Source organism: Microtus oregoni, unplaced genomic scaffold, assembly GCF_018167655.1.
Source record: "Microtus oregoni isolate MIOR12 unplaced genomic scaffold, Mior012 000000F_ref0000247, whole genome shotgun sequence".
Lineage (NCBI taxonomy): Eukaryota > Metazoa > Chordata > Mammalia > Rodentia > Cricetidae > Microtus > Microtus oregoni.
In genome coordinates this window covers 28,937,628-28,957,521 of record NW_024543059.1, presented here as the reverse complement: position 1 = coordinate 28,957,521, position 19,894 = coordinate 28,937,628, and the positions used below count along the sequence as shown (strand labels likewise).

The 19,894-nt window shown below is 47.9% G+C and overlaps 1 protein-coding gene across 3 annotated transcripts in view; it reads left to right on the top strand.

The window, feature by feature from the left end:
* Positions 1-19,894, top strand: part of Apba2 (amyloid beta precursor protein binding family A member 2) — a 212,332-nt gene that overhangs the window by 93,307 nt on the left and 99,131 nt on the right. For 2 of the 3 annotated variants that reach the window (XM_041651114.1, XM_041651121.1), the window contains exon 3: positions 15,504-15,557. The gene's annotated coding sequence lies outside the window, so the exon portion shown is untranslated. The remainder of the gene's footprint in view (positions 1-15,503; positions 15,558-19,894) is intronic. The other variant, XM_041651126.1, reaches the window with a different exon arrangement.

The window sequence follows — 19,894 nt, the reverse complement described above, 5'->3', positions numbered from 1 at the left end:
AAGGAAGAACAAAGAGTTCCCTGGTGTCCAGCTGTCAGGCCTGTAGCTTGTTTGGAGGGCACCCAAGGGAGCCGTGAAGGAGGTTCATCTCCCCATCTTCTTTACAGAAGTTGTCGGTAGCTTGTGAGCTGCAGCAGACCCAGCTGTGAGGATGCATACGTGAGTACTGGGGCAGGGTGCGTGTCCTTCTGTGGTGGGCCAGCAGCTGCAGCCTGCAGAAGGGAGCAGTCGTACGGTGCTCCCTCAGGGCTGCAGGTGGGTGGTGGGCTTCCTTCTGCATAGCTTGCAGTTCAGCAGACAGATGAAGGGACTTTATTAGCGGCAGGAGCTGGGCTGTATTTTTCCAAACCCATTAAGGATCTTGAGCAGCCTGAGTTGCTTAATGGTCCTGAAAGCATTTGATTAGTACAACGGCCTCTGTACAGCAACTCCGGGATGCAGAGATTTTAAAACACCCAGGGTCTGAGGCCCTGGGCTCTCTGTGGTGTCAGTGTAGCCTGAGTCTCATTGCCACTACCCTCTTCCAAGGGTATTTAAGGCTAGCCAGGTTCTAAGCAGTTTCTAGGGTATACTTTGGCCCTCCCCCCTATCCCCCACCCTGCTATCCTACCCAGGACCCCCTGCAGGCTGGACCTCTGGTACCCCTCCTGCTGCTTAGCCTTCTCTATAGCCTTTGCTCTCGGGTGATGCTGTGGTCCCAGCTGCCCTGCCTCCTAGGTCTCCCCCGGTTGTTCTGCTGTCCCCACTCCTCTTCATTAGAGTTGGTGGCACCCCAAGGCTCTTGTCACTCTTGTCACACTGGGAGAAGGTAATTTCGTCTCCTTTGGGACTTTGTGATTTCAGGTATAGGGATTTTTTTTTTCGAGACAGGGTTTCTCTGTAGCTTTGGAGTTTGTCCTGGAACTAGCTCTTTTTTTTTTTTTTTTTTTTTTTCGAGACAAGGTTTCTCTGTGGTTTTGGAGCCTGTCCTGGAACTAGCTCTTGTAGACCAGGCTGGTCTCAAACTCACAGAAATCCGCCTGCCTCTGCCTCCCGAGTGCTGGGATTAAAGGCGTGCGCCACCACCGCCCGGCTTGGAACTAGCTCTTGTAAACCAGGCTGGCCTTGAACTCACAGCGATCCACCTACCTCTGCCTCCCAAATGCTTGGATTAAAGGCGTGCACCACCCCTGCTCCACAAGGGTATGATTCTTCCTATGTCATTTGATTTGTCCATCTAAGGCACCCACTGCCCACCGCAGTCGGGGACTGATGGTCCCTCTAGGTTTACAGCACTGCAGCCAGTTTCAAGATAGTGTAACTTCTTTGGAGCGGGCAGTAGCATAGGGTCCAGCTCCTATTTCAAACCCTCCCTGTCTGTGGCAGCCTGTGGCTGTATCTGGTGCAGCTGTCCATACTTGCCAGAGTCTCATATGCACTTCCCTGTCCCTCTAGAGTCTTTCTCTGAATACACCAATGGCCACCTGCCTGTGTTATTAACAGATGGTTGTGGGGCACCTGTGGCCTCATGGCTGGGAGGCTGAGTGAGAACATCTGTCTGGAGCCTTCTGACATTGTCAGTTTGACCTGACCTGTGACTATAAGCAACTCATCAGCTTCTGGGACCTCAGGTGCTTGGGCCCCGAGGGAGATGGACAGAGGAGGTCGGAGATGAGGTTTTGGATTGTTCTTTCGGTCTTTGCATCAGTTGTTGAACGGAGCTAGGGTGAGGAATCAGGCCCACACCGCCAGAGCCAGCTGACCCGCAGAACAGTGTTTATTTGTGCTGCTGATTAAAAGAAAATTTATTTCCGAAGGCTGCCTTAAGATTTCCCCTGAGCACAAGAGGGTGAGAGAGGATCAAAACTGTCTTTTAGAGATGGGAGCCGTTCCATGTAGCCAAAGTATTTAGTAGATTCGCTGTTGACCATTAGGCTCAGGGCAGTTTGAGAACTCCAACTGAGTTTAATTTCTGATAATTTCCACTATGTAAGACTGGAAAAGTGGACCCGCCACCGAGGTAATAAAGGATTTTATGTTTGTTTTAAATTGTGTGGCCTGATATTTCGATATGGGTGTGGGGACTTTGTGGACTCTACTCACCTTGAACTCCTGTGTTTTGGGTGACCAGGTCATGCTGCCTCTCTGAGATGCTTTCTCACCCATTAATATGCTTCATGCAAGTAACAAAACACATTTCACGATTTCACGAGGACAGGAATCTTTTTTTTTCCTCTTGCAATTGAGAAATCTAGTTGGTTTCAGGCAAGATTTACCTTGTGATCATGGTCCTGTTTTCTTTGCTCTCTCTTTTACTGTGTCAACTTCATCATAGAGTTCGCTCATATATGCTCATATGTTCTGATACATATATTGTGGCTGTCTATATTTTTATTGCAATAGAAGAAATATCTGAAACCCTCAAAGTCGTCATAGCCTATTAAAACTTAATCATTGGACAAAGAATTGATGTAGACAAACACACAAACAAAAACTGAGAGCACACATCCTTCCTAAGTTCACAGGAGCCTGCCATGGCTGCCCACAGAACCGGTGTCAGCCTGCTCGAGAAGCCAGCCTGAGATTTGATAGTGGGCCACCCTTGGCAATGACGCTAGGTTGCTGTCATCTCTGTAACAATGAGAAATATGACATGAGACTCCGTCCACACTGGTGGAAGCTGTGCATTGCCCCCCCCCCCCCCCCCGTAGGGTTTTCTGGAAGAACAGAACCAACAGAATGAACATCTATTAAAAGAGGATTTATTTGTGTGGTTTACACAGTATGGACTGGGTAGTCCAACAATTGTTATATCCCACTGGTAAGACCAAGAACCCAGGAGCTTTTAATTTCTTGAAGCTAAATGTGCCAGCTTTCCTCATCTGGTGCTGGAGGCCTGGGGGATTCCAGGAGAGCTGCTGTTCTTCAGTCCACATTAGAAACAGCTGAGTATGGGCTGGAGAGATGGCTCAGTGGTTAAGAGCATTGCCTGCTCTTACAAAGGTCCTGATTCAATTCCTGGCAACCACATGGTGGCTCACAACCATCTGTAATGAGGTCTGGTGCCCTCTTCTGGCCTGCAGGCATACATACAGACAATTGTATACATAATAAAATTAATTAATTAATTAAAAAAAAAGAAACAACTGAGTAATTGGTTTTAGTGGTGATACGAACATGCCATCCGCGTCCTGCCCAACATGAAGTTTGGGTTTGGGGCCATCCATAGCAGTATTCTGTGGCTTTAGTTTTCTAGTGCACTGTTTCCTAGAGTCTTTTATCATATTGAGAAAAAAAAAAAAGACCCAAACTTAGAAGTGACCTTTTCCTTCCACGCTTGTGTGGAATGTAGAAACTTCCAGGGAACAGGATGTGAGCAAGGTAATCACCGTGTCAATCTCTGGGTGGGCCATCTGGCCCATGATGATTAATCTTGATTGTCAACTCGATTGCATTAAGAAGTACCTGGAGATTAGCATCACAAACCCTGGGTGTGTCTGTGAGGGTGTTTCCACAGGGAACTCAATAATGGGGAAGACGCTCCTGAATCAAGGCACTGGGGTGAAAGTGGACCAGGTGGAGACGAGGTACCCGTAGCCCAAGTATCCTTTTCTTCCTCTTCATGTCTGCCATGAGGTAATGGCCTCCTCCCTCACCTGTGTCTGCAGCCTTGCTGTTCAGCTTGGGGTCAAGGCTAAAGTTACAGAGCCAGTTAGCCACCACTATTTATATGGGTTTTTTTGGTCAGTGATTCAGAAGTTAACTAACACATAAGTTCTGCTAGCAACTGAGCTCCTTCGGCCTATGTATGAAAGACAAGTTCTAGGGCCCATGAACAGATCACTAGGAGGCCCATGTCTGGGGAGTGTGTGGGTCCGGAGCACCTGTGGGATGGGTTTTAAGAATCAACCCACTGGACCTTCTGATCCAAAGCACTGAGGCCATCTTGTGGTCCCCACTCCTGGGCCAGATTGTTTCTTAAGGGTTAGCTATACTAGAAAACCCAGGCCACCTCAGGTTGGTCTCCCCTGCTAAATTCCTCTTTCAATGTATTCCAGAGAGTGCTCAGACCCTCCTGCTTGGTGGGAGGCACAGGCAGCTGATGACTTTGTCTGTTGTGGGGTGCAAAGGTACAAAGTGGGAGGCTATGTCGTCAGGTACCCTAGGCATAGTGATTGGTACTACAGATTCCAGACCGGGTGCGGGTGAGGGTGGTGGCAAGCATCATGGCAGGGGTAGCTCCAATTTGTATGATTCTGATGGCTTTGGATTTGTGTTTTCCATAGACTATTTAAGCCACAAGTCTGACTCCTACCTCACTTAATGGCCGAGACTGTTCCTGACCAGGGTCCCTGCTGTAATTTCCATGTGGAATGTCCTCCTCCCCACAACCCCCCCCCCTTGCAAAACAAAGCAAGCAAATAAACAAACAAAAAAAATGCATCAAAAGCTTGGTCCTTTAGGCTATGAACCTATTGGGAAGAAGTAGAACCTTCTGGTTGCCGGGAGAAATTAGGTTGGTGGGGACGTGCCTTTGCTTTCTTCCCCCTTGAGTCTAATGGCTCCCGTGTGGTGCCCTTTTTGCCATGACTGTTGCTCCACCATCCAGACTCAATGCAAGTCCTAAGGCATTGAAGCTGGGACAAGGCACACGTTTCCTCCATGCTGACTGCTGCGGTCACAGAATACCAAGTGTCCTGCTGGCACCAACCTCAGGCCTCCAGGTGGCCTCTGAGAGTTGAATTCTCTCAAGGAATGTTATTGTCCCCAAAGTCAGGGAGGGACTGGGGAAACTCCAGGGTCCCGTTTCCAATGAAGACCTGAGCTCAGGAGTGGCCATTGCTTGGTAGCAGAGATAGGTAACCCTGCCTCCAGCTGTTTCTGTGGGAGAAACAAATCTGCTTTGGGATGGTGTGACTTGGGTCCCAAACATTGTAGTGCAAGGTCATCTGTCATCCCAGCCCTTCAAGAGCCAGGAGGTCTGAGTCTGGGATGGCAATGGCTGGGAGGCTTGGGGCAGCAGGCACTTCAGGGGAGAGGAGGCAGAAGGAGGGACTGGGCTGGTCACAGCCTAGTGAAGCTCTGTTCCCCGGTGGTGCTGGCATATGAGCATGCACTGAGGGTGGGCACACTTTCCTTCACGTTTGCCTTTCTCACTTCTCCTCCCTTGGTCCAGCTGGAGAGCAATGAGTGATGAGAAACAGAAAACACAACGTCATTTCCCAACAGATCAAGGTCAAAGGAGAACAGGACAAACCTGGATTAATACTCTGTCATTTTGTCCTAAGTGTTCCGCCCAAAGGGAAGCAAGCTTGGAATTTATTAGGATGCTGTATTGTATCTGTTGTTAGATGGTGGTGAGAAAGGTGGCTGTTTTCATCAAGATCAATTTTGGATGGTGCACTGAATGGCACATGCTCCGTGCGTGTGTGTGTGTGTGTGTGTGTGTGTGCGCGCGCGCGCGCGTGCGCATGCGTGTACGTGTGTGCATGCTGCAGCACATGTTTGGAGGCCAGAAGACAACTTTTTAGGAGTCAGTTTTCTCCTGAAATTGTGGGTCTCAGGGATTGAACTCACATTGTAGGCCTAGGTGGCAGGCAACTTTACCTGGTAAGTCATCTTGCCAGTCCAAGATTCTGGTCTATGTTCTTGGTGAAGATCTACAATGAAACATCCTCAGTAGTTTGATGGTGGGATGTTGGGATGGACCTGGATGGCTGGGTCAGCAGGAAGCATCCTGCCCTGTGTCCTGGCCCCGCTCGACACTGCCACCGCTGCTTTCTTCTCTGTCCATGTCACCTAGGAAAGGGAACTGAGGCCACCTGTGAAGGGTTTGTTAAAAACTTTCTGAGCACAGTTAAAGCACCAGGGAGCAGTGTGGGACCCTCTCAGCTGCTTCCACTTGTTGCCTTCCTGTAGCATACTGTGTCCATAAATGTGCCTTTTCCTGTTATTTTCCGTGCTGGATGTGAGCACTTTGTTAATGACACCAGGTCACAGTGTTTGGTTTTTAGCCGTCACCGCCTTCTTTGCTTAACCTTGTGCTGGGGAGTTTCCCCCACGGGACTTGTAGCTGGGGCTCGCCGCGTCAGGGCTTTCTGGTGCTGCTTGTTGGCTCCCGTTGATGGATGCTCAGCTGCTTTCCAGTTCCTGGCTGTCACAAACAAGGCTGTCATGGATATTTATGTGTGTATCTTTGTGAACGTGAGCCAGACTTGTGAGGCGTGTTTTAACAAGGCGTTGCGGTGGGATTGAGGATATGAATCTTACATTTTACTACAAGTAGCCAAATTGCTTTCCAGAGTGGGTGGGTGTAGCCAGGAGCCTTCCTGACAGTTTGTGCAAGTCTCCTCTTTGCCCTTTCCTTGGCAACACTCAGCATTTCAGATGTTTTTAGTATTTATTAGTCTGAATGTATTCCCTACCTGTGGTGGTTTGAACGAGAATGGCCTTCATAGGCTCACAGATTTGCATGCTTGGTCTCCAGTTACTGGAACCATTTGGGAAGGATTAGGAGGTTTGGCCTTGTTGGAGAAGATGTATCAATAGGTTTCAAAAGCCCACAGCAGGCTCTGTCTCACACAAACTTTATCTCCTACTTATGGATCAGGAAGTAAGCTCTCAGCTGCTGCTCCGGCACACACCTGTCACCTGCTGCCATGCTCCCCGTCGTGATGTTCATGGACTCACCTTCTGATACTTTAAGCCCCAATAAATTCTTTCTTCTATGAATTGCCTTGGTTGTGGTGTCTGTACAGCAATAGAAAAATAACCAAGACACCGCATGAGGCCTTGATTTTTATTCCCTGCTTGCCACTGAGACGGAACACTGTTCATAGATTTACATTCATGTATTTGTAATTAATTGTATCTATTTGTTTTTGGGGGACCCTGGACCTATCTACTCTTTGCCCCATTTCATCCTTCCTTGTGGTCAGTCTGAGCCATTGTTTGAGTTATATATTGCAGATGTATTTTTGCCTTTTATTCCTCTCAGAGTGGCACAGGGCTAAGAGTGTGGATTTCAGGGCCCGCCTGCCAGGATTTAAAACTAGGTTTGGCACTTCCTCTCTCGCCTTGGCCGAGGAAATGAATCGGCACATGCCCTGGTCTCCTCATCTGTGAGTGGGGCTTTGAAGGTTTCGAGATTTGTCTCTGTGAAGCAGCATTTTTTTTTTTTTGTCCTTTTGTTGCTGATCTAACAGAATACCACAGGCTGGATTGCTGGGGCTTACAGGTCCTGCGGTCTGGGAAAGGCAATAAGAAGGCACTCACATCTGATAAGAGTGTATCACCCATGGCAGAAAGTGAAAGGGAACGGCAGAGAAGACAGAGAGGGAGGAGGAAGAGAAGAGGTCTAAGCTCCTCTTCCATCAGAAACCCATTCCTGTGACAGCTACACCCCTCCATTGAAATCGACGTTAACACATTCATGAGGATAGAGGCCTCCTACCTCTGAAAGGTCCTGCTACTCAACACTTACCTTTGGGTTAGATCTCCAATGGGTAAACTGTGGAGTGCACAGTTGAACCACACAGATTGTGGCGAACTTTATCTGGCCCTACCCTGCAAGGTCACGTGGGAGCCCTACGCAGCCATTGCCACCCTGTCCACAGCCCGAGTGAGTTCTGTGCCCATTGCTGCTGTCCTTGGCTTTCAGCCTTCTGCACACCCCTCCCATCAGTCCCCAAGCTGCCTGAATAAAAAAATGAAATCCCAGCTTCTCTCCAGGGGATGCCTGGGAATTGGAAAGCATCAGGCACAGCAAAAATAGAAGCTTCATTTGCTTCGGAGAAAACGACAGTAAGAAGGGCAGCTAGCAGAGGCGGCTGGGGAGTCTGGGGAGCCCTCAGTGGTCCTGGGCACCTTGAGGTTGGATGCAGCTGGGCTGATCTGCCAGCAAGCTGTCCGTTCCCTTTCATCCTAGCCTCCCACTGGCACCACTGTTGGTCTGTGCCATCCACAGTCTTGGCATCCAAGGTCCAGCTTTTAATACCTCACTATTGTACTGTCCTCTGGCAAGACGCCAGGAAACAGGATGAGTTTAATGTGGACAGTCATTGGAAAAATATGCCAGAGATTATAGGGTAGTCAGCCCTGCCAAGAAGGGCAAGGGAACTGTGCTCTGTCCCCAGGATGGCATGGGCCGCACATGGACAGACTTACTGAAGGGCAAACTACAGCTGAGGCAGACAATCACTAGTTCCAGAGGAGCTATTAATGCCTAGCTGGGGTTTGCAGTCATGCCTTGCTCAGGACATGATCTGAGAAGTGTTGTAAGGAGGCTGTGAGTTTGTTTCCCGGCCGCCTAGCAGCTCACACCTGAAAAAAAATCACAAAGAAACCATATTATTTGCAATACTGTTTGGCCAATAACTGAAGCATATTTCTGGCTAACTCTTATATCTTAATTTAACCCATCTCCATTAATCTGTGCATCACCATGAGATCGTGGCCTACCAGCAAAGTTTTAGTGCATCTGTCTCCCGCTGTGGCTCTGTGGCTTCTCTCTGACTCTGCCTCCTTTCTTCCAGCATTCAGTTTAGTCCCCCCTCCCCCACCTAGCTCTGTTCTACCCTATCAGGCCAAGCCAGTTTCTTTAATAACTAATGGTATTCACAGCATACAGAGGGGACTCGCACATCAGGGAAGTGTTGTCATTGTGCAGATACTGTCTACACCAGGGTACAGTGACATTATTGGGCATATGATCTCTGTTCACTGTCATTTGTGTGCCATATTACATCACACAGATTCTGTGATGTCATCGAGTGTATAATCTCGGCCTGTTGTCATTAATGTGGTGTCATACTGACCAGATGTCATTATATACCACATGACTGCATTTGAGAGTGCGTTGGGGTATTCTCTGCAGAAGCAAACACTGGGCAAACCTTAGAGTAAGTTCTGAGTGCTGCCTGGTTGGCACATTTCTGAGCCAGGAAGGCTAGTCATTTGAGAACAAGTTTCTGAGTATTCAACCAATTGTAACAGTCCATGCCCCTACCGTCCACTCTTCCTTCATGGTGGCTGCCAGGGATTCCTCTAGCGACAGCCGTCACTCTTGAAAGAACTAGTGTGAGCCAGTGAAGACCTCTGTCACCCAGTCTCTGCTTTCAGAGGAAGTGAGAGGCTGGTAGCTCAGTACCACCTCCAGGCCAATGATATCTTTCCTAGTCTGAGATTTTGTAGTCATTTTCCTGATGACAGTACACACAATATTTTTAAGTTGTTTCAATGGCAACCGTCAGAAGCACCTGCTGTAACAAGCAGTTGTTTTTGAAACTTTGAGATCATCAAAGACTCACTTTAAATCCAGCTTGTTCCCAAAACATTTGCACAAATAAGAGGCTTGAGATTTGAGCTTTTTATTCTGAAGATGCAGCTTGCACAGGGGGAAAATAACACACTCTCATCTTTATAAATAGAGTTATTAGCATTGAAGACGTTGCTCTGCAGTCAGCGTAGGGACTTGGCTGTTCAGAATTTGAACATCATATTTATAAACAGTACCTGGGTTTCCGCTGTTGCTGTCTCTCCATCCCACTGGATCTGAGGACCTGGGGACCATTTCTGATTGAGCTCAGCCTCTCTTGGCTCACAGAAACACTGCTTTGATCAACTTTTGGAGTTGTGCCTCTGGGCCCCTTTCTTTCTTTGCTCTGGAAGATACTTGCTCTGCCTAGCTGAACATTGTCTTTGTGTATCAGATCAGTGAGAGACCCACACCCCCCAGTCCTACAACACATGTCCATGGTCCAAGGAATCCCTGTTTTCCTCTCCTGAGAAGTTCCATCCTGAGTGGTCTGTGGGTCCGGTCCCGTCTTTGGGGATATGACCCATCTTGTGGCATTCTTCTCAGGTCAGTCTGGATGGCCTCTCGGATAACAGGTCCCAGAAAGACTGTCTGTTCTGTAGTCCACCTGTTCAGTGCTTGCTTCTCTCAGAGGCATCCCCAGGGCAAACAAGTCACCCAGGCAACAGTCCTGTGGGTGCCAGTGTGTGGGTGTGGGGGTGCCAGGTTATAGGTGTGGGGATGCAGGAGGAAGCCTCTGTCTTTGATGCTTCTGAACCCAGACCAGTCCTTCTAGCAAGGACTCCTTGAGCCATTCCAGGGCCTCTGCAGTGTGTGGCCAGGATCCTGATCATGGATGTCTGCAGTGTATGACTGGGGTCCTGTTCACGGATGCCTGCACGGTTACTGCCCCTCTTCTTAACGTTCCGCTCATTCTCCACCCCAATACAGAGTTCCAGACATCCCCAGTCCGTGTGTCTGGTACCTAGCCCCTAACAACGTGGGGTTTTCCCGTTAGCACAAGGAAGTTAATACATCGCTCTGTGGTCAGCCGGCTATTGAAGGCAACCCAACCAGTCATCTGCTTCTCTAGTGGTGATTCCAGTGTTCCTGGGTAGGATCAGAGTTCTCAACTCTACCCGGTGAGTTGGACGTGTTCACATCTCTATTTTCATGGTTCCTCACTCCTTCCAGGTCTCGGACTTTAATGAAGCTGTAATGGTCTGCCTTGAATGTCCTAAGAAAATGCTTTCAGGGGTGTTCTTGATGTGCATGTACCACCCTTGTGCATGCCTGGGCTCTTTCCTGGGGACCTTGGCTTTGAATGGATGGTTCATTGAGCTGCCCTGCCCTGTCAGGATGTGTGTGTGTCTCTGTGTGTGTGTGTGTATAACATACATGATCTAGGACTTCCCATAAACCATCAAAAGTAATCAGCAAATTTTGAATCAACCCCTCTAAGGAATTTTTATTTCTAGAATGCCTGGAAACACAGCATTACAAAGGCTGTGTTTGACCACAAACTAATTTATTCCCCGAATCTTGGATGTTGAAAAATATAGGACCAATGGTGGCAATTGAAGTGGTGCCCTGTGCGAAAGTTAATGAGTCATGGAAATGGATGCCAGAAATCACAAAAGTTACTTTCTGTAAGAACCCGGGCCTCGGGAATGTCATATGATGCCAGGTAGCTGAAAGTCATTCACTGGGTGTGTTCTCTATGTCTGACTCGTGCCGTAGACAGGACGTTAGCCCAGAGTGCCATGGCTTCTATGGTGGTTCCTAAGGCAGGGTGCTCCGGGAGGCCATGTACCCTGGAGGATCCTACTGTCTACATGGGGAAGGAGGAATCCTTTGGCTTGAATTTGCATGTCTTTTCTGGGGGAAGCCAAGCTGCAAGGCCAACTGTCTCCTGCATCCATCCATAACCAAGGCCTAGGAGTGGCGAGATCTCCTGGAATGCAAAGTGTCTTAGTCTGGTGGGAAACCTGCATATTTAATGTCCAGCCTGAAGGTTGCAGAAGACTAGAGCATTATTCTGAAGGTGGCTGTGAGCTGGAAGGGGTGAGAGCAGGTACTGTCTAATCATAAATGGCTAAGGAGGTCCCCCATGCCAGACTCCTGGGGAGCAAGAAGGAAGAGGAAAATGCACTCGAGAGTGGTAGGGATGACTGGACACACCATATGTGAAGAGAAGCCCGGGGCTTCCTTGTGTCCTTTTAAGCCCCTGGCAAGAGCTGAAATTTCCTGGTGACCCAGTTAACTACAGGGATAGCTACTGACCCTTCTGGCTTTCAAAAACCTTCCCCTGGTTTCATGAAGGTCCCGGAGAGGGCAGGAGAAGCCGGTGGTGGTGCTGGATCCAAGTGGTAGGTGACCTTGCATTTGAGTTAAAAGACTGCTGGGAAATTGGAGAAGATAAAACTTAAAAAGAATGCAAATGAACTGCAGCAGAGTGGACAGGAGCCCTGACTCCATATCCACCAGGGATGGCTGCATGGAGCCTATAAATAGACACTTAGAGCCTGGTTCTAAATTGAGTTTAGATGTGGGCCTGTTTCCTTGCACGGAAAAGTATTTGTGTAAGGTATAACACATACCACTGTTTCCAAGCTGGAGGATTTTGTGCTTTCTTAGGGACTCTATGTGGAGCAGGTGGGGGATGTGCTGCTTCCAGATGAATGAGACTCTGTCCTTTTCCAGGGCCTCCCAGGAGAGGGAGCGCTTTAGAGAAAGGCTCTTTAGGGAAGGAGGCAAAGCCAGTTCTCCCAGCGCAGGGGAGTGAGTCCTTGGGCAGCTTCTAGGTTTCTCCCGGGTTTCTGCTCCAGGCCAAGAGAGACTAGATCCAGGGCACACAGGACCTCTGCAGACCCACAGTGAACTGGCAGGATGCCAGATGGTCCAGAGTGGGAAGTGATACATGCTTCTAGGGAGGAGTGTAGCTTGTATGGCCTGAGGGTGTCGGGTCCCCTAGAACTGGAGTTACAGACAGTTGTGAACCTTCATGTAGATACTGGGAATTGAACCCAGGTTCTTTGGAAGAGGTGTCAGTGCTCCTAACCACTGAGCCATCTCTCCAGCCTGGAGTCTAACTTCCTAGCCAGTCTTTCTGGGGACAATGAAGGCTCTCTCTCACTCAACTACCATTTTCTATTATGCTAATCGACACAAAAGATGGGTGCTTTGGGGGGAAGAGAAGCTTTATTTTGTCTTGGTTCTGGAGGTCCAGGGTCTAGAGTACGTACTGGGATGGCTGTCCTGCTGGTAGCAACCCCAGGTGGCGCATGCATGGCCTCGAGTGGTGAGCAAGAGAGCAAGGGCGCTTGCGCGTTCGGATTTCTCTCCCTCTTCTGATAAGCCCACCAGGATGAGCTGTGGGAGCTCAGGATGACAGGTCCTATCTTGGTGATCTCCCCTAACTCCCCACCCTCCCACCAAACACCATGGTCAGGATAAGTTTTCGTCTCCAAACATCTCAGGAGAAACTAGACTCCAACACTAGTCTTGTAAAAGACAAGCCGTGTTCAGACCTCAGCACTGGTTGACCAGTTTCGGACCAAGGAGCCACCCCTTCACCAGTTGATGAGTGGGGGTGCCCTTTCCTGCCACGTAGGTAAAGTGTTTCATCCAGGGAGCTGAAACATGTGGTCTATGTACCAACTCCATAATAAGTTGATTTTGAAGGTTTCCCGGTAGCAAGCTTGTGCTGTATCATGAGGACTCAGATGGGAGCGTGGCTCCAGGGTTATTCTGGGGATTTGGTGGGTTTCACCTTCCCAGCTGCCTTTTAATAGCTTTTATTTTCTTTTACCTATTTTCCTAATGTGTTTATTAATATGTATATATTCTGTTCCCTCTCTTGCTTCTGCCCCCTGGGGTATGTGTGTGTGTGTGTATGTGCGTGTGCGTGTATGTGTGTCTGTAGACCAGAGGTGAGCCTTGAGTGTCATTCCATAGGTGCCATCGGCCATACTTTTTGAGACAGGGTCTCTCATTGACCTGGAACTGGCCAGTGAGTTCCAGGGATCTGTTTAGCTCCACCTTCCAATGCTAGGATTACAAGCACAAGCCACAGTTGCTTTTGTTATGTGGTCTTCTGGGGATGGGACTTGGATACTCCTGCTTGGGCTGCTGTTAAGCCCTTTGCCACCTGATGGATCTCTCTGGGCTCCACGGTCGTCTTCTCTGTATTCATGCGGATACTGTACAGCCTTTGACGCCCACACAGGAAGCAAGCAGTTCATACCGACTGCACTTTGGATAGTGAGCATGTGGTTGAAATGCCTTACCTCTAGTGCTCACTTGGGTGTGGAGGCCTCTTCAGAGAGCCAGAATCTGCAAGGCACTGACTGAAAGACTGTGCATGCACCAGACCTCTGGGAAGGACCCGCAGCCATGTCAATATCAGGCCCCTGCCACCCTAGGGAGGGCACAGAGTCCAAGGGTCTGCAGATCCCTTAAAAGTTTTCTGGAAGATTCTAGTCACTTCTCTCTGGACATAGGGCATTTGCACAGGCCATGTTAAGGCAGATGAAATTCTTCAACACTGGGAGGACCTGCTGCTAAGAATGTCTCCTGAGGGAACTGAGAGCCCCTACCTGGTCTTGTTGGAAATGTGCTAACACAAGTCCAGACCAGGCCTTTGTCACAGAGTAGAAGCCATCATCTCCTTGTGCCAGGAACAAGACCTTTTCCCTAGTGAATGAAGCCACCCCCGGTGACCTCAGGCCCCACAGCAGGTAGAGGGTGAACTGGCCACTCAGTGTATCTGCCTGTGAAGCCTCTGTTCAGGCTTTCTGTCTTGGAAGACTTTGGGAGGAGGCCTTTAAAAATGGACCAGAGGAGCTGAGGAGATGGCTCAGTGAGGAACCATGAAGGCATGGGTTTGGAACCTTGGGCCCTCATGTAAATGTCTGTGTGCCACTTAGACAATGGGGATGTTCTACTGGGAACTCACCAAGACCAGGTGGCCTGGGTCTGGAAAAGCCTGGGATAAAACCGGACTCTCTGAACATAGCAGACAATGAGGACTACTGAGAACTCAAGAACAATGGCAATGGGTTTTGATCCTACTGCACGCACTGGCTTTGTGGGAGCCTAGGCAGTTTGGATGCTCAACTTACTAGACCTGGATGGAGGTGGGGGTTCCTTGGACTTCCCACAGGACAGGGAACCCTGATTGCTTTTCGGGCTGGGGGGGGGACTTAATTGGGGGAGGGGGAGGGAAATGGGAGGCGGTGGCGGGGAAGAGACAGAAATCTTTAATAAATAAATAAATTTAAAAAAAATGTCTGTGTGCAGTGGCCTGTGCCTGCAACCTCGATTCTGGGAGGGCAGAGATGGGAGGGCATCTCAGGTACCTGGCTGGTTAGCCAGTCTAGCCGGTTAGTGAGCTCAGGGTTCAGAGAGACTGTTTTTAAAGATAAGAGTGACTGAAGAAGATGCTTGATGTTGGTGTTTAACCTTCACATGCATGCATACACACACACACACACACACACACACACACACACACACACACCACACCACACCACAGATTCCCAAAATAAAAAGAAACAGGAAATCCTTTATCATTTCATCCTGCTCTAGCTGGAGCAGATGGAGAAGGGGATTAGAGACGGTTCCGGGGACAGATAAACCACTCTGTCTTGAACCCCTCAAGTCTCTTGGCTCTCCTCCTCAGCTTTCATTTGTAAGACGGTCTCCGTTTAAGGAAAATGGGGGAGCCCCGTCCTCTCCAGGTTCCCTAAGGAACCATCATGGCCAGGAAGGAGGGCCGAGACCCTTGACAGAGAAAGTGACCGACGTCCTTTCTCTTCCTTTAATAACTCCAACCCTTGCAGGGACCCCAGCCTTCTCTGAAAGTGTCACCGAAGAAGGGTTCTACAACCATTGGGGGTCAAGCTTTGTTGTGGGGAAATGAATATTCATGAGGCCTTTGAAGAACTTCATTAATATGCAGGTAGCCTCTCCTTCTAGAATGGTACATAAACCATCATTATTTGCCCAACATGTTTTTCTTAAGGCAATAATTATGCAATGAAATGGCCAAAGAAATATTTTAGTTATTTGTTTAGGGTTTTTTTTTCTGTCATCCCAGTCATTCACTTTTGCAGGTAATTCGAAGCCTTTCATTTAAATTTGTGTGCACGGAAGAGCCCTATATAAGCATCATCGTCATTTCTGGAATTAAGTCTTTTTTTTTTCTGTTCCTTCTGCTTTATTCCAGGAAGACTGGATCACCAGGAGGGGTTTCAGGACGTTGTCAAGACACTCATTTTTGGTAAGCAATCAGAGGCGGTCTTGCATGGAGCCACAGTGGCCTTGCTTGGCATTCCTTCCTGCTTCTGCCACGTGGAAGCTGGGATTGCCTCAGCAGAGGGATGCTGCGCCGTGGCAGATGGATGAGTGCCGTGTCCATTTCCAGGGAACTGCATGGGTATAGTTCAGTGCTCGTGAGCACAGATCTTTGAAGCTGGTGTTGATTTGACTGCCAAGGTGTAGACAGACCCTGAGCCAGCACTGATCCTTTACTTTGTCTGAAACTGGTCCTTGTGTACCACCCCATGACAATAGCAGTATGCTCTTTGTCCTGTGTGTCCTTTCTCTCTCCGACTGGAGTTCCTGAGCCCTTGTGCTCCCAGGGAGTCCCATGTACTGAAGGTTGAGATCAGCAGGGGGCCCATCAGTATCCGACACAGACAACTGCTATGGCTTCAGGGTCCTCGGTATGGAAGCTAGACGTCCCAAATGTGCTTGAATCAGCTCAGCTTTCTGAACATGAATGTGTGAAGTCCCACGGTCAGTCTCTAACATTGCAAATAAATCAACAGTGAAAACACCCCCCCCAAAAAAAACAAAACAAAAATAAAACAGCAATAGCATATAAAGCAGAAAGTCTATCGAACTTTCCCATGTCTAAACACTCTGAAATTATAAGTACTTCTAGTCCCGAGCATTTTGGGTAAGGGTCACTCAACCTGTAGTCTGCTTTGAGGAGTCAGCCATTGTGAAATTCTAGGAAGCCTATCATTATAAGGTCTCTGTGTCCTGACCCTGAGCTCTCAAAACCTCTGCTCAGTTCCACAGTGCCCCCTGGATTCATGAGAAGGAACAGCAACTGGACTAGGATGGAGTAACCATACAATGGCACTCAGGGAGGTGATGGCTTGTGGTGTTCAGGAGAGGGAAATGTGGGTATCCTACCTGGGGAAGCTGTGCGGCAGTTCTGAGGATGCAGGGAAGTCTGACCAGGCCAAGAGTAGTATTCTGAAGGTCAAGGCTACCCTCAGAAGCACTGCCCTGCCTTGCTCTGGGTAGCAGAAGTCCCTGGACCATAAATAGTGAGGGTTTTGTTGTCTGTTTGTAACGTGAGATGACTGTCTATTCACTTTCAGCATCTACCTACCTTATGTCCGAGGGACTAATCACGAGGCTGCTGGTGCTGAACACGGACAAGAATACCTGTGCAGCACACTAGATGTGTTCTTGTCACAGATGTCATGGGGTAGATTATGGGGTAGCTTTTGGCTGCGCCATATTCATGAGCAGTTAGGGGTTGCAGAGCAGCCAGAGCTTCCTCAGGGGACGAGGTGCGGCTTGGGTGTTTTTCTGTGGCTTCTAAAGCATCTTGGCTGAGTGCTTCTGAACGTTCTCTGTCGTCCGTTTTTTACATACACTGTCCGTTCACCTCACCCTCTTCACAGGCTTTTCCCATCCCACCTGATTTTGTGCTAAGAGTGGCGCACACTTTTCACCCTTAACCTCAAGATGCACCGTCCTTTCTCAACTCTGGAAGTGTTAGCACACTCAGGGGCCAGGTTCTGCTAAGGGGCAGGGTTTTGTTTGTAACTTGTGGTGGGACTAGCTTGTGAAAGGTGGCCTTAATAATGAGGGTGCAGCCTCATGAATTATCGTGAATTTCTAAGCCTGTGGAACCAGTGCATCTTCTACCCTCCAGGAATTAGTCACTGTGAAATTGGCACCTTCAAGTCTTCTGGAATGAAGTCCGGGTATGTTTCAGTCATTTGGAGCCGTAGGGGTGGTTCAGTTTATACCTTCAAAGCCCAAGGTATTTTTTTTTCCTTCTGTGCCTACAAAAAGGCCTAATGGGATTTTAAGTGTACAGAAATACTGACAGAGGATCTATACCAGTTGCTACAGCCAAGGCCCCTCCAAAGCGCTCTTACTACCCAGTACGATAATCCATCATTTAAGTGAATGTGCCCAGCATCCTCCCTTACGGTGTCCCTGAAGGCAAGCATATTCCTTCTTAGAAAGAAAAGTGGTGATGAAATGAACATTTTTAAACGTCAATTATGCCAGAATGAATCTCTGCTTGGAGAGCCACAGAGAGAAGCAGAGCCTGGCGTTGTATCTTTTTCTGCTGCAAATGGAGCCATTTTATAATCTCAGAATACTAATACCCATGATGCGTCTGGTATGTTGTGGTAGAATAACTTTAAGAATGTGGTCCCACTGTCAGTAAAAGTTTGATATCCTTTTCTGTTTTTCTTCTTGAAGAATCAGTTTGTAATCCTCATTATTTTGTGTGTGTGTGTGTGTGTGTGTGTATTTATAGGATGCACAGAGACTAAGATCATAAACTCGGTGGTTTTCCTGCAGGATCACTGATAAGGGAGTAAACTGTGTTGAAATCATGGAGGGCTCAGAGTGTATGAAACGAGGTATTGTTGCGATCATGAAGATGGCTGGCTAGTATAACCATAGCTGCTCCTGCCCCAGCACAGACATACGCCAATGCCATGTAAAACCCTGCTGACCATGTTTGAAAAAAAAATACAAAAACAAAAACCACTAAGAGAAGAAGATGCCATTAAGGCTGGGACTGTGAATTCCCTATGGGATGCTGCCGTGATTGAGACTGGTATTCATGTGGAGAGAGACAGAGACATAGGAGACACCCAAAGTGACTCTATGGTAAGACTTTCTGTGCAGAAGACTGGGACATGGTAGAGCTAGGCTATGGTCCCAGTGGAAATGGTTCCCCCAGGTGCTTTTCCTATTGTTATGGTAAGATACCCGACTTAGGTATTTTTCTATTGCTATGATAAAACACCGTGACCAAGGCAAGTTGTAACAGAGAGCATTTAGCTTGGATTACAGTGTCAGAAGATTAGAGTTCATGGTGACTGGGTGAAGAAGGAATAGCTAAAAGCTCACCTCTTGATCACAAGCACGAGGCGGAGTCGGTTCATTGGGAATGATGCCGGCTTTTGAAACTTCAAGCCCCACCCCCAGTGACACACCTCCTCCAACAAAGTCATACTTCCTGATCTTTCCCAAACAGTTCCACAAAGTATGGATCAAGTATTCAAACAAATGAGCAAGCCTGTGAGGGCTATTCTCATTCAATCCATGACAATACCTAAGATAAAAGCAATTTAAAGGAGGAAGAATTTATCTAAGCTCATGGTTCCAAAGGTCCATTGTGGTAGGGGTGGTGGAGGTTCCAGAGGTTTCTGTCCATTGTGGTAGGGGAAGTGGAGGTTCCAGAGGTTTCTATCCATTGTGGAAGGGGAAGTGAAGGTTCCAGAGGTTCATTGTGATAGGGGAGGTATGGGAGGGCATCACAGATCTGGGGAGGCAGGCAAGTTCAATTCATATTACAGTGTCCATGGAGCAGAGAAAGTACCAGAAGCATTAGTTTAACCTCCCGAGGCCTGTCCGTACTGACATACTTGTCTTCCAACTACACCCCAAGCTCCTACAGTGTCCACCACTTTCCAAAATAGTGACTCTAGCTACTGGTCAAGCGTTCAGCACATGAACTAGTGGGAGATGTTTTATATTTAAACTATGACATGCAGGACAACTGATTGGTTAGATAGCAAAAGATAAGATGAGATTGCATATTATAGCTTACAAGGGACTGTCCTTGGAGTAGAAGGGATAAAAGGTTAAAGTACATGGAAGACATTTTCTTCTCTCTCTCTAAAATAACAATTAATTACATGTAAGTAAACATTTTAAAGAGAACCAAGAAAAAGATAAGAGAGTTGAAGAATGGGCAAATCGCATGAAAAAAGCCCAAATGGCTTACAGACTAATGAACACTTCCTGTCTTCAATTGGGGAATAGTTTAGATAATGAAATACAATTTCACACTCATATTTGGCAGATTAGAATAAACCAAGGATTTGATGAACAAGGGGATATTTTCATGCCTTACTTTTTGAGGGCAGGTTGGTTAAAAGTCCCTTTAGAGAGCAACTGCACAATTTACAAAAAGAACAAAATGTGGCTCCCTGTGATGCAAACATTCCACTCTTAGGTGTATATGCTTCTTGTTGGCCATGAATTAGTCAAACTTTTCCAGAGAACCAGAAGTCATGGGACCAACCACAAGATTTGGCAATATATTAATCTATCATTAGTGTGTCTTAGGACTTACTGTTGATGGGTTTATTATATTACAGTGATTGGCTCATATGTAACAAGGTCTTGTGATCTGTCTTCACAATCTGGAGAGACAGCAGAGCAGAGCTCATTGGCTAAGAGATGGAGCACAGAGTATTGCTTCCTGCCCAGGTCCAACAGACTCACAGCCAGAGTACAGAGGACAGGACTCAGGTGTTCTGGCTTGAGAAGTCAGGTAGA